The 15,410-nt window shown below is 41.3% G+C and overlaps 1 non-coding gene and 3 pseudogenes across 1 annotated transcript; all 4 read right to left on the bottom strand.

Moving 5' to 3' along the window:
• Window positions 1–10,710: 10,710 nt before the first annotated feature.
• Window positions 10,711–10,830, bottom strand: LOC141267744 (5S ribosomal RNA; annotated as a pseudogene).
• Window positions 10,831–11,444: 614 nt separating this feature from the next.
• On the bottom strand, window positions 11,445–11,563 carry LOC141268741 (5S ribosomal RNA; annotated as a pseudogene).
• A 930-nt stretch (window positions 11,564–12,493) lies between these two features.
• On the bottom strand, window positions 12,494–12,613 carry LOC141270105 (5S ribosomal RNA; annotated as a pseudogene).
• Window positions 12,614–13,234: 621 nt separating this feature from the next.
• LOC141266685 (5S ribosomal RNA) lies at window positions 13,235–13,353 on the bottom strand. The gene has a single exon (XR_012320714.1). It is a non-coding gene; the product is annotated as a 5S ribosomal RNA (ribosomal RNA).
• Between the last annotated feature and the right edge of the window lie 2,057 nt (window positions 13,354–15,410).

The following is a 15,410-nucleotide window of genomic DNA, read 5'->3' as shown; positions in this document are numbered from 1 at the left end:
ATTCTTTTTAATGGACAATCCAAGAATAAATAGATACATTTTTTTATAAGAATATCGTGATATTGATACTTTGAGAAGTCCTCAGTAGAAAAAAATAATACAGGAAAAGTATTATTTTACAATGGTGAGCCAGCCAGTCCTGTTTTTTTGTTTTTTAAATTAAGTAAGTGAATTTCTTCCGTGAACAAGGGGGGAGTCCTGACGAGCTGAACAGCTGTTGTTCACGTGTCAGTAAATTCACTAGTTTGTCACGAGAAGCAGAAAGGACCTACAGACTGAGGAAAGACAGGAAGCAGAGGTACTAACAAGGAACAGAATCACACAGGAAAAGAATCAGACGAACTGAAGACAGGACGTGCTGATAAAGAGAAGCCAAGGAATCTTAAGGTAAGCAAAATATGGATATAATTTCTTCTTTTGCTAAACAAAGTAATATTAATTTCAAAGTTAATGTAGGAGATGACATAGAAGTTTTGTGGCTCAGTTTATACAAAGAATGTGAATTGCAGAATTTACAGTTAACTTCTAAATTGGTAAATAGAGACAAACAGAAATTGAGAAATATTCTACATTTGGTAGATTTTTTTCATAGTCTTGTGTTAGAGATTTCTAAGCAGGAAAATAGTGTAGAAGTGTCAGACGGTGATACTGATTCTGACTGTAATGTGGAAAATGAACAAGAAGTAAGACACGTGTCTGTAACTGAAGGTGACCTTGGGTCTGACCAAGAGACGGACATACAGAAATCTGACATGGGAGGAGACATGACTGACATACGAGAAACCGACATACTAGGTGATGTGGGAGGAGACGTGAGTGACGTAGGAGGAACGGACGTACAAGAGCCACTAAAAATATCAGAGAATTCTGGAATTACCCAGGCTCAACTCCAAATTAAAATGAGGAAAAATTTGCTGAAATTATACAAAATCATGCCAAAATATGATGTCAAAATCCATGCCTGTAGAAATTCAGAGACATTTGAGAGCTTCTCTGATAAGTTTGATTTATCCAATGAGGAGAGGAATCAATTATTTAAAATATGGATTCCTGTGACATTGTCCAGACGTTTACATTTAATGCCCTGTGAAAATGACTCTCCTAATGGATGGGAAAATGATTCGGACAGATTAAGATATTTGATTTATTGTGTCACAAAGGATTTTCCCAACATAGAAGATCTGCAGAAACTAAGGATTGGTAGGAAGGAATGTACATATACATTCATGTCCATATTTGAACGGTTGTACAAAGCTCTCATCAAAAATGGAAAAGTACAACATATGAAACCAGGGGAGGAGTCCTGAGGAGATAATTTGCATATTCCCACTGCATTTTGGGGTAAGTGAAGAGTCTCCGCGAGCTCAAAGAACACTGGATTTTGGCTGTTGGAGCTGAAAAGAGGACATCGGTAAACCGCGCGCCGCTTTTTTTTTAAGCTTTTTTCACTGTTTTCAGAACATTAACAATAAGAACATGGAAGAGTCCAGGAGCCATTTGGTGAGCTGCATATCCTGCTACATGTTCACAGACTTGCCAGTGGAAAAGCCAAACTTCACATGCCAGAAATGCAAGCTTGTGTCCCTGTTGGAGGAAAAGTTGCGAAATCTAGAAGAGAGGTTAACTACCTTGAAAATCATTAAGGAAGGTGAAGAGTTCTTAGACAGAGCAGAATTATCTCTTCATGATTCAGAAAGAGAAGAAATTCGAACTGCACCTGACGAAACAGAGGAATGGAAGCATGTGACCCACCGAAGCAGGAGGATCGAGAGGCAGTCAGCACCCATACTGCTCAGGAACCAGTATCAGGCTCTCACGCAGGAGAACCATGAAGAAATACAGCAAAATAAGACTTTGCCAGCAATGAATAACCTTGTAAGCCCTCAGAATCCTCCTGGATGGAGAAAGAAGAATGTTGTGAAGAAAAAACGGAGAGTGGTGGTCATGGGGGATTCCCTGTTAAGAGGAACAGAGGCCGCTATCTGCAGACCAGACATAACCTCAAGAGAAATGTGCTGTCTTCCAGGAGCAAAAATTAAAGATGTGTCTGACAGGATATCAAGACTCTTCAGACCTACAGATCACTACCCATTCCTGCTAATACATGTGGGGACAAATGACACCGCAAGAAAGGACCTGGAAACCATCTGCAGTGACTTTGAAGACTTAGGCAAGAAAGTGAAAGAATTGGGAGCGCAGGTGGTCTTCTCATCCATCCTCCCAGTGGATGGCCATGGAACAATGAGGTGGAATAAGATTCTACAGGTGAACAACTGGCTACGTCGATGGTGCCGTCAACAAGGATTTGGATTTCTGGATCACGGAATGAATTACCTATACGATGGACTACTTGCTAGAGATGGGGTGCACCTTACGAAGACTGGAAAACATGTATTTGGAAGTCGCCTTGCTACACTCATCAGAAGAGCTTTAAACTAGAACAATGTGGGAAGGGAAGCAAAAGGCCAGAAAAAGCCATACAGCTGACAAATACTATTGAGATCTCTGCTACTGGAAGTGGAAAGGAAGAACAAAGACAAAACAATTTAAATAATAAAAATATGGGAGGAAGAGAAACCAATCACAAGCTAAAATGTTTTTATACAAATGCACAAAGCATGGGCAACAAACAAGGAGAATTGGAACTACTAATGCAGGAAAAGGAATATGATGTCATTGGAATCACTGAAACTTGGTGGGACGATACACATGATTGGAATAAAAGGCTAAAAGGATACAACTTATTTGCAAGAAACAGACTTGATAAATGAGGAGGAGGTGTTGCATTGTATGTTAGAAAAGCGTATATCTGCACAGAGATGGAAGCTTCAGAGACTGGGAGTTCTGTGGAAACTGTTTGGGTAAGAATACAAGGAGAGAACAACGGAAAGGACACCATTGTAGGCATTTACTACAGGCCACCTGGGCAAGCTGAAGATATGGATGAACTCTTTATGTATCAAATGACCAAGTTCTCCAAAAAATATGACGTAGTGGTCATGGGAGATTTCAACTATCCAGACATTTGTTGGGAATCTCTCTCAAGTAAAACTAACAGGTCAAGCAAATTCTTATCCTCTCTTGCTGACAACTTTATCTTCCAAAAGGTAGGGGAGAAAACAAGGGGATCTGCTACTTTGGATCTAATCCTTATAAACAGGGAGGAAATGGTTGAGGAGGTAAAGGTGGCTGGGACCCTAGGAGGCAGCGATCATGCTATTATAGAATTTTGGATAACTAGAGGAGGAAGACATGTGAAGACTCAAACTTCAAGGTTAGATTTTAGAAAGGCAGATTTTAAGAGACTCAGAAAGAGAATAGGAGGGATCCAATGGCTGGATATCCTTAAGGACAAAAATGTCCAGGAAGGATGGAAAATTTTTAAAAATGAGATTCTCAAAGCACAATCGTTAACAATCCCGAAAAGTAGGAAGAATGGGAAGCATTTAAGGAAACCAGGATGGATGAACACAGAACTTAAACACATGCTAAAAAGAAAGAAAGAAATGTTTATTAAATGGAAAGAGGGAGGCATATCTAAAGAAGATTATAATGCAGTCTGCAGATCCTGCAGGGCACGTATCAGGTTAGCTAAAGCTGACAATGAATTAAGGCTTGCAAGAGATGTCAAAAGCAATAAAAAAGGATTTTGGGGGTATGTCAAAAGTAAAAGAAAAGTCAAAGATGCTATAGGATTTTTACAGGATGAAAATGGAGAAATGGTAAGAGAGGATGTTGAGAAGGCCGAACTTTTTAATTCCTATTTTGCATCTGTTTTCTCTCAGAAAGAAAATGTAACATCAACTGATCTTCACTGTCCTTTTAAAGGAATAGAGGAATCCAAGTTATCTGTAAACAGAAAGATTGTGAGGGAATATTTAGCTAACATAAATGAGTTCAAGTCACCAGGTCCAGATGAATTACACCCCAGAGTACTGAAGGAGATCGTAGAAGAAATTTTAGAACCACTCTCCATAATCTTTGAAAATTCTTGGAGAACAGGAGAAGTCCCAGAAGACTGGAGAAGAGCAAATGTTGTTCCTATCTTCAAAAAGGGGAAGAAGGTGGACCCAGGGAACTATAGGCCGGTGAGTCTGACTTCTATACCAGGAAAGATCTTTGAACAAATTATTAAACAACATGTATGTAAGTACATGGATAAGAATGAAGTGATTAACCAGAGTCAGCATGGGTTTGTAACTAACAAGTCATGTCAGACTAACTTAATTTCCTTCTATGACAGAATCACTGACTGGGTGGATCAGGGAAATGCTGTAGATATAGTATATCTTGACTTCAGCAAAGCATTTGACAAAGTATCTCACACCATCCTTATTGAAAAAATGACCAAGTATGCAATGGACCAGGCAACTGTTAGGTGGATTCATAACTGGCTTAGTGATCGGACTCAAAGGGTGGTTGTAAATGGCTTCACATCCAGCTGGATGAATGTCTCAAGTGGGGTACCACAGGGCTCCGTCCTGGGACCTGTATTGTTCAACATCTTTATCAATGATTTAGATGAAGGAATTGAGGGTAAACTGATTAAATTTGCTGATGACACAAAGCTAGGAGGGATAGCTAATACTAGAGAAGAGAGAGAGAGGATTCAAAAAGACCTAAATAAACTGGAGCAGTGGGCAGCAACCAACAGAATGGTTTTTAACAGGGAAAAATGGAAAGTGCTACATCTGGGCAATAAAAATGAAAAAAGCATATACAGAATGGGAGGAATAGAGCTAAGCAACAGTACATGTGAAAAAGACTTAGGTATACTAATAGATCATAGACTGAACATGAGTCAACAGTGTGATGCAGCAGCAAAAAAGGCAAATACAATTCTGGGATGTATTAACAGAAGCATACAGTCTAGATCACGTGAAGTCATTATCGGTCTTTACTCCTCTTTGGTCAGACCTCATCTGGAATACTGTGTACAGTTTTGGGCACCACATTTTAAAAAAGACATAGACAAACTGGAGCAAGTTCAGAGAAGAGCGACCAGAATGGTGACTGGTCTGCAAACCATGTCCTATGAGGAACGGTTGCAGGATTTGGGAATGTTTAGCTTGCAAAAAAGAAGACTGAGAGGAGACTTAATAGCTGTCTACAAATATGTCAAGGGCTGTCACATTGTAGAAGGATCATCTTTATTCTCATTTGCACAAGGAAAGACTAGAAGCAATGGGATGAAACTAAATGGGAGGAGACACAGATTAGATATTAGAAAAAACTTTTTGACAGTTAGGGTGATTAATGAGTGGAACAGGCTGCCACGAGAGGTGGTGAGTTCCCCTTCAATGGACGTCTTCAAACAGAGGCTGGACAGACATCTGTCTGAGATGATCTAGTGAATCCTGCTTTGAGCAGGGGGTTGGACCAGATGACCCAGGAGGTCCCTTCCAACTCTACCATTCTATGATTCTATGATTCTATGATTCTATGATAACAACTTTTGTACAAAAATTCAAATTCCTAAATTCAGTTTCCCAAGTTATGGCATCACAAAAAAAATCATTATTTGAATGTGCGCAGATGCTGGATTTTGTTAGAAAACATGAGAATCGTGAAAAGAAAATAAATCAAGCTAAATTTATAAAACCAGGAAAGGTAAAATCTTACCAAAAGCCAATATCAAACTCTCCTAGACTGAGTCATCCCCATAGTGAACTCTATCAAATACGCAGAAGATTTCATATATGTTATAAGCCATATCAGCCAGTGCAAAGATCCATCTCTCCACAGAATGAGTTAATTCTCAGTCAGAACTGTGATTCTCTAAAAAGGAAAATGGCTGAAACTGATGGACAGAGACAGGTGAGACGACCAACTCACAGTGACGTCATGGAATGTGGACAGAAGAACAGGCAGTTCCCTGAGGTTTTGAAGGATAGAAAAATGTCTTTCCTAAATAGGGCGTTCCTGGAGATATTTGAGAGAGACAGAACATTTGGTTTAGGGAGTGGCTAAGGAAAAACGGTAATTATAATGTTGTATCAAAATGTAATACAATGTCTCAATATTTATTTATAATCTTATACAGTAAAATTGTAGTTACATAGTTTCTAATAGTTCATATATATATATATATATATATATATATATACATACACTTGTCTAAGTAGAGATTGCGTATAATTGTATTTATATATACGTTTATAAAATATATATATATATATATATATATTAATTAATAAATTAGAACTTCATATATATAAATTTAAGTAGCAATATTTTGAATTACATTAGAACCAACCAATATATGTATAAGATATTTAAATAATTCTGTTTCTGTATGAATTTGATATTTAATTTTATTTTCTTATATTTCCTTAGAGTTTTCATTCCAAAGCAGGATTTGATCAAAGAACTCTAAAATGGATTTATTTCTTTATTCACACAGGAAGTGAAAAAATTGCATGATTTTATGTGTATAACATTTTAAAATAATAACAATATATCTAGTTGAACTATAATATATATGTAATACTTATTAATTCTTTTGTGTTGCTAATATTTTCTGTGCATGAAGTGTTCGTGCAAATTAAAGTAGCTTTACAGCATGACGTGTGACAGCTGCGGCCTTTGAACTTTGAGCTAATAGTATAGGATCCCATTCATTCTATTTTCAACTGATGTAACTTAAGACCGGACAGCCAGTGAAAAAAGAATCTAAGACAAGAGTTTTTTCAAGTGTCTGAAATTCCAGTGACTTACTCTCATATTATATAATATGTACTTGGAGAATAGTCAAAGAAATATAAAGATATTCAATTGATATGGCAATGCGCATTAATAAATTGGGATACAACAATTTTGGGTTAAATATATATATATATATATCTAAAACTTCATATGTGGAATGTTTGAGTTGAACAGATCTGTGAATGTCAGAGTGAAGGTGACAGATGAGTAAATCAGCAGCTGCTAAGTGTGATTGATGTGACAGAGGCCTTGTATGTTTGTATGTTTGAAAAAAAAAAATGTTTCTTTATGTGAAGCTACAAAAATATATTTAATTCTGAGGAAATTATAATACATAATTAGGTATTATCTACATATATATATTTCTATATTTCTTTAATAATTATTATTTCTTGATTTAACTAATAGTGGATAAGGGCAACCACACATCAAAATGGTTTACAAAGCAAATTTATATTTAGAATAATTTTCCACATGATAATATTCTTGAATAACTATAATATTATTTTTAATGGTTACCTAAATAGGTACACACATCTCTTTAGTCAAATCTATGCTACTCATCGATATGAAATTTATGCACAATATTTCTAGAAGAATAATTATTTTTAATTTGGTTCTGATATATACATAAATTTTATAAAATAATATTTTTGGTATTAAGGGGGAAAATGTGTTTTTGATCCTGATTACATAATCACTTTTGATCAATACTTATTTTCCACACATTTTAATAAAGAAGAAATAATAATAAGGTACTATGGTATAATTAAGAAGGGTATTACATGCAAAGTTGCATAATTTAATATTTTTTTGGTGGTACAAGGTTATGACAAATATGAAATCATCCAAACAATGGAGATATAAGGGTATTTTTTATGGAGAATATAATTACTCTGCATTTGTTATTAAAATTTAAAGGCCTTATTTTTATTTTTATTCTTATTTTTACTCTTAATTTTATTTTTCATTTTTAAGATTTTATTCTTACTTTATACTTCTTATTTTTCTATTTTTTCATTTTTTAATTCTCATTTGATTTTATTTGAGTTCAATATCTCAATTGAGAAAACACATTACTATTTAATAAAGTAATGTCTAATACAAAAGTATTGCTTCATTAAATATATATTGCTAAGGAAAAAAATGTTTACATTTTCTGAGTAAACACAACAATTCATTCATTCATTTATTCATTCATTCATTCATTCATTCATTCATTCATACTTTCATATATTTATTTATTTTGGTTCAGGAGTATACATTCTTTGATATTATTGGTTTAATAAAGATATAAAAACTTGTTTTTTCAAAATACACTGACACCTATGGGTTGGAAAAGGTAATTACACCTATGACATAAAAATGTTCTATCATGTGGAGAACTTGATTGATAATGAATTATTATCTATTATTGTTTATTATTCCAAACATAATTTATTTTAATATTTTGATAATAATTAGATGGATATTACTGATTGCTATGGTACGCTGTGATATTATAGGTTAGGAAAAACTGCCAGATTTGGTATCAGATTAGGGAATGAAGACTTCAATCAAGACATCGCAATTATGAATTCTATCTTAATAAAGACTCTTAATTTTTATAAATCAAAGAGATTCTCAAAAGTTACAAGAAAAAGCAACTGATATCCTGACGTCTCAGAAGGTAACAGGTGTGAATGCTGAGTGTTATAATAGACTGTGTCCATTACATACAATACAATTTACACCACTGATCACCAGGATGGCAGAGGACGATGATCCTATATGTACTGTGTTATGTTCAAGTTTCATCACGTTCCAGTGGTTTCTTATCACCTGCAACGCTTCAATGAAAGCTGGTGAACAGGTAATACCTGGCATATGTGTCCTGTATATAAAGGACTGAGTACTGGTTATGGTGCTATATAAAGCAGGAAAGTGTCAAGTTAACCCTTGCTTTACTGACCAAAGACGTCACATCTGTTCCAAAAGTGACACGAGACCAGTGCGGACACACGGAAGATTCCAAAGACGATACAACGTAAGTCCAGGTGACACTGCACAGATATTAAAGCTACATTTCATCCATGGACTTTGTTTTCTTATCAACTGACACACATGATCTTTCTAATAAAGAGTACAGTTTATGGACTGAACAATAATGAGCACAATTATGGACTGTACAATATCTACATGCTGTAATTTATTTCAAAGGAGTTTTCATCTAAAGACTGTGTTATAAAAGAACCAAGAAGAAGACGAGACGACGACCCGATGACATCAGATGATGACGATTGAACCCGCGATTGCTTCAATTTAGATATAGGGAAGTATAATTATACATATTAAATGAATATTAGTCACGGCTTACCATAACATGAATTCACATCATTATATAACAATAATCCGATATTGATACTATTATTACTATTATTATTATTATGGAAATTTAATGATATTGCCAAGGAAGAAGGAAAGAAAAAATGATTTATGAATGTATCTTCTTTTGAGATTTTTCAGTTAAAGTCCTTTTATTCTCAAAAAAGGGGGAAATGTTAAATGGTTAATTATGGAAATTCATTTGGAATGTTAATCGATAATCATTTTTCTGAGTTCTATGCCTCAGCCATCGTGTCTAGTTGACATGCGCTATTTGTGTGTGTATTTTTGGTTCACTACCATATGTAGAACAGGTGTCCATACGACTGGCTATAAAAGCCCATGGTACAGAAAGGGGGGGCTCTCTTGCTCTGCCCACCCCACAAGACACAGAATCTTCATGCTGAGAAGCAGATGACATGTAGGCCTGGACACATGCTGGACAAAGACATGATTTACCAGCCAGGATACAAGGAAAGATGGGTGAATCTCAACAATTAAGCTAATTATGGACAAATGGACAATTACTTTATAACTAATTATTGTATGTACCTGCTGCAATCTGATTCATTTTAAAGGACAATCCAAGAATAAATAGATACATTTTTTTATAAGAATATCGTGATATTGATACTTTGAGAAGTCCTCAGTAGAAAAAAATAATACAGGAAGAGTATTATTTTACAGTCTCCCATCCAAGTACTAACCAGGCCTGACCCTGCTTAGCTTCCGAGATCAGATGAGATTGGGCGTGTTCAGGGTGGTGTGGCCGTAGGCAGAGACAAATCTCTCACTTGCTGCTTTTCTACTTTGACGTCTGGCTCCTTAAAAGGTCTTGTAGACACAACGCCCCACTCAGAGCCGCTGAGCTCACTGATCGGCTGCAGCGCTGTAGACGGAACGTCAGCTTCACGGCCAATGCCACAGGCCAGGAGCAGAGGCGAGACTCACCGGTAGACCCGGGTAGGGTGAGTAGAGCGCAGTTAGTTGCTTTCTAATAGGCTGCAGCCGGGGATTAACTTTTAATGAAAGGGAACAATCCCTTTGACTGTCTGCAGCGTGCCAACCTAGGAAGCGCACTCTCACACACAAGCCAGCATGCACACGTGCTCGCAAGTGACAACACCCCCTATCTGCCCCTACAACCTCTCCGTCACCATGCGTCAGACTCTCCTGCCTGTTTTATGATTTCAGGGCCCTAGCAGGAATCACCCCCCCCCTCCCCAATTCCGTCCGCAACTTCCTTGCCTTCCTTGCACTGAGGTTAGCTCTTTGTCAGCCGTCTGGCTTGGTTACAGAAGCTTCTTTGCAGAGAAACATGTTACTTCTGCTGGCCCTCGCTAGGCGGCCGGCATCCAAAGCCTCCCCTGGGCACCTGCTGAAAGCCTGGCCCCTTCACGGCCTCGGGGGCTTTTGACGCCATCATTTCCACACGGCGAGCTGTGGAGTCAAAAAGCACTCCTAGCCGTGGCAAGGAGCTAGGTGTCAGGCCTGCGTGAAGGCGGCGGGGTAGCGTACTTAGCTGCCAACTGGCTCAGAGACCTTGGGGCTTCCATCATCTAAGTTACTTAAGGTCGGTGTCCGGCAAGGAACCATTCCATGCTAGCCGAGCGGGGCAGTAGGTAAAAACGTCATCAAGATGGTCTACAGCACCCGGTGTTCCCAGGAGGTCTCCCATCCAAGTACTGTCCGAGCCCAGCCCTGCTTTGTTTCCGAGATCAGATGAGATCGGGAGTATCCAAGGTGGTATGGCCAGTATACACTGCTTGATCCATCGCCCGGCCAGCCTTTCTCCGGATCGCTTGGTGGCGAGCAATCTGGCCGTGACAGGGCGGGCTCCGAAGGGTCCATGCAAAGGCTGTGCCGTCCCTACAGGTGTGGTTTGTTTAGCAGTGATTCACCCGCTGCATCAGGTGTCTTCCAAAATGTCTCGGCGCAGGGTCTCCTGCAGGCTAAACCCTTCATCGTGGTAATGTGACAGAAAGAGCAAGCTGGACCCGTAACTTGGGGGTGGAGCGAGACGTCCAGGGGTGAATGAAGGAAGAGGGTGAGATGGTTGCCAGTGACTTTGAGCTGCTCTTCAGGGGGGAGGGTCGTGTTGCCTGCAAAGGTCTTCTGCTTGGGGTTACCGGTGTTGCCTCCAGCCACTTGGGAGACACTGGTCCTGGTGAAAAGGAGCCTAGTATTAAAAGTAAATAAGCTACAATGCTGGAGGCCCACGGTGATCAGAAGGATGCTGGTATTTTGCAGAGATGAAATAGCGCAAGAGAAAAAGCAAATGAAAAAAAGAAAAGAGAATGAATGTGTGCACTTGTGAAAGGGAATGGAAAAAAGGCATAAAAGAGAGTGCCCCCTGCTGGTGGAAGGAAGGAAAAAGCCTACATCACGTGGTATTCCCAGGTGGTCTCCCATCCAAGTACTAACCAGGTGCAACCCTGCTTAGCTTCCAAGATCAGATGAGATCAAGCGTGTTCAGGGTGGTGTGGCCGTAAGCAGAGACAAGCCTCTCACTTGCTGCTTTTCTACTGTGACGTCTGGCTGCCGGCTGCCCTTTCCAGTGCTCAGCAAGACCAGGTCCTTTTGTGCTTTCCCTTCTCTTCAATTTTTTTGCTGGCTTCCTTAAAAGGTCTTGAAGACACAACGTCCCACTCAGAGCCACTGAGCTCACTGATCGGCTGCAGCGCTGTCGACGGAACGTCAGCTTCACGGCCAATACCACAGGCCGGGAGCAGAGGCGAGACTCACCGGTAGACCCGGGTAGGGTGAGTAGAGCGCGGTTAGTTGCTTTCTAATACCCTGCAGCCGGGGATTAACTTTTAATGAAAGGGAACAATCCCTTTGACTGTCTGCAGCGCGCCACACCTAGGAAGCGCACTCTCACACACAAGCCAGCATGCACACGTGCTCACACGTGACAACACCCCCTATCTGCCCCTACAACCTCTCCGTCACCATGCGTCTGACTCTCCTGCCTGTTTTATGATTTCAGGGCCCTAGCAGGAATCACCCCCCCCTCCCCAATTCCTTCCGCACCTTCCTTGCCTTCCTTGCACTGAGGTTAGCTCTTTGGCAGCCGTCTGGCTTGGTTACACAAGCTTCTTTGCAGAGAAACATGTTACTTCTGCTGGCCCTCGCTAGGCGGCCGGCATCCAAACCCTTCCCTGGGCACCTGCTGAAAGCCTGGCCCCTTCACGGCCCCGGGTGCTTTTAACACCATCATTTCCACACGGAGAGCTGCAGAGTCAATAAGCACTCCTAGCCGTGGTAAGAAGCTCGGTGTCAGGCCTGCGTGGTAGCGTACTTAGCTGCCAACTGGCTCAGAGGCCTTGGGGCTTCCATCATCTAAGTTACTTAAGGTCGGTGTCCGGCAAGGCGCCGTTCCATGCTAGCCGAGCTGGGCAGTAGGGCAAAACGTCATCAAAATGGTCTACAGCACCCGGTGTTCCCAGGAGGTCTCCCATCCAAGTTCTGTCTGAGCCCAGCCCTGCTTTGTTTCCGAGATCAGATGAGATCAGGCGTATCCAAGGTCGTATGGCCAGTAGACGCAGCTCGATCCATCGCCCGGCCAGCCTTTCTTAGGATCGCTTGGTGGCGAGCAATCTGGCCGTGACGGGGCGGGCTCCGAAGGGTCCATGCAAAGGCTGTGCCATCCCTACAGGTGTGTTTTGTTTACCATTGATTCACCCGCCGCATCAGGTGTCTTCAAAAATGTCTCGGCGCAGAGTCTCCTGCAGGCTAAACCCTTCATCGCGGTAATGTGACAGAAAGCGCAAGCTGGACCCGTAACTTGGGGGCGGAGCGAGACATCCAGGGGTGAATGAAGGAAGAGGTTGAGATGGTTGCCAGTGACTTTGAGCTGCTCTTCAGGGGGGAGGGTCGTGTTGCCTGCAAAGGTCTTCTGCTTGGGGTTACCGGTTGTTGCCTCCAGCCACCCGGGAGACGCTGGTCCTGGTGAAAAGGAGCCTAGTATTAAAAGTAAATAAGCAACAATGCTGGAGGCCCACGGTGATCAGAAGGATGCTGGTATTTTGCAGAGATAAAATAGCGCAAGAGAGAAAGCAAATGAAAAAAAGAAAAGAGAATGAATGTGTGCACTTGTGAAAGGGAATGGAAAAAAGGCATAGAAGAGAGTGCCCCCTGCTGGTGGAAGGAAGGAAAAAGCAAAAGCCTACAGCACCTGGTATTCCCAGGTGGTCTCCCATCCTAGTACTAACCAGTCCCAACCCTGCTTAGCTTCTGAAATCAGACAAGATCAGGCGTGTTCAGGGTGGTGTGGCCGTAGGCAGAGACAATCCTCTCACTTGCTACTTTTCTACTTTGAAGTCTGGCTGCCGGCTGCCCTTTCCAGTGCTCAGCAAGACCAGGTCCTTTTGTGCTTTCCCTTCTCTTCAATTTTTTTTGCTGGCTTCCTTAAAAGGTCTTGTAGACAGAAGGTCCCACTCAGAGCCGCTGAGCTCACTGATCGCCTGCAGCGCTGTCGACGGAACGTCAGCTTCGCGGCCAATGACACAGGCCGGGAGCAGAGGCGAGACTCACCGGTAGACCTGGGTAGGGTGAGTAGAGCGCGGTTAGTTGCTTTCTAATACCCTGCAGCCGGGGATTAACTTTTAATGAAAGGGAACAATCCCTTTGACTGTCTGCAGCGCGCCACACCTAGGAAGCGCACTCTCACACACAAGCCAGCATGCACACGTGCTCGCACGTGACAACACCCCCTATCTGCCTCTACAACCTCTCCGTCACCATGCGTCAGACTCTCCTGCCTGTTTTATGATTTCAGGGCCCTAGCAGGAATCACCCCCCCGCTCCCCAATTCCTTCCGCACCTTCCTTGCACTGAGGTTAGCTCTTTGTCAGCCGTCTGGCTTGGTTACACAAGCTTCTTTGCAGAGAAACATGTTACTTCTGCTGGCCCTCGCTAGGCCCCCGGCATCCAAAACCTTCCCTGGGCACCTCCTGAAAGCCTGGCCCCTTCACGGCCCCGGGTGCTTTTAACGCCATCATTTCCACACGGCAAGCTGCGGAGTCAATAATCACTCCTAGCCGTGGCAAGGAGCTCGGTGTCAGGCCTGCGTGAAGGCTAGAGATGAGCGTTGTTCTACTCGAACTGTTCGCCAATCTCAAATTCGAGCTGTTTTGGGCAGTGTTCGAGCCGTTCGGCGAACACGAACAATTTGAGAAAAATTCGGCTGTTCGATAACTGTTCGTGCACCAAAATCATAACTAGATTTTTTCTCAGTAATGATGAAAATTAATGTTTATACGCAGTTTGAGTGTACAGCGGGGTGGGGGGAGGGGCAGGGGATGGATCTCTGCAGGAACAATGAAGATCTCCATTTTTTTTTCTCTTTCCTTCATTTGCAGTGGGGAGGTGCAATCTGTCAGCCTATCAGCAGCGCACACACGGAGCGAAGTGCTTTTTCTCACACAAGCAAGGGCATGTGTCATTGGCAGTGTATGTCACATGTCCTTGCCCTGTAAGACCAAGCCATTTTCCCCGTCGCCACCATTTTCTCACTGCTGCAGCTGCGTGTTAGACGGCACCGCTGTTGCTGTGTGCGCTATACCTTGTTAATTTCAAGCCAATTTTCGCACAAATATACAGATAGCTTGGGAGTAGGGAATAGTTGTGATTTCAGTCCTTTTAAGGACTAGGTTACAGCATTTCCTACGACTTTTATCAGGGAGGTCTGTGCTCTTAAATAGATAGGTTGTGGGAGTAAAGACTAATTGTAATTGGAGTCCTTTTCAGGACTAGGTTACATCAGTTCCTATCAGTTTTTGCCAGGCAGGTCTGTGCCAGTGCTGTGCAAGTTTTTTTCACAGCATTTGGCTGAATCTAGCAAAGCTAATCCTTTTTGGCCTATTGCAGAGTGTGTTAGTCAGTGGAGTAGCCTATCTGTGTTGCAAGATATACCACCTGTGTATAGAATACCAATTTTTTTACTGCACCTAGTGAAGTAAAATCTTTTGAGCATAGCATCATTCTATTAGTCCATCTATACTGACCTCCATCAGGTTGCAAATTAAAACTAATTTTTATCTGCATCTACAGTACCTCTGAAAAAATATTTGGGCTTCTACCTGTGTGTGGGACTTGTTGTATTAGTCCATCTATACTGACCTCCATCAGGTTGCAAACTGATAATATTTTTTTCTGCATCTACCTCTGAAAAAATATTGGGCTTCTAGCTGTGTGTGGGACTTGTTGTATTAGTCCATCTATACTGACCTCCATCAGGTTGCAAACTGAATATATTTTTTTCTGCATCTACCTCTGAAAAAATATTGGGCTTCTAGCTGTGTGTGGGTCTTGTTCTATTAATACATCTATACTGACCT

This window comes from Phyllobates terribilis, unplaced genomic scaffold, assembly GCF_046119375.1.
Source record: "Phyllobates terribilis strain yellow unplaced genomic scaffold, ASM4611937v1 Scaffold_4__5_contigs__length_816908805, whole genome shotgun sequence".
Lineage (NCBI taxonomy): Eukaryota > Metazoa > Chordata > Amphibia > Anura > Dendrobatidae > Phyllobates > Phyllobates terribilis.
The sequence above is the reverse complement of the archived record's forward strand: the minus strand, read 5'-3'. Positions and strand labels throughout refer to the sequence as shown.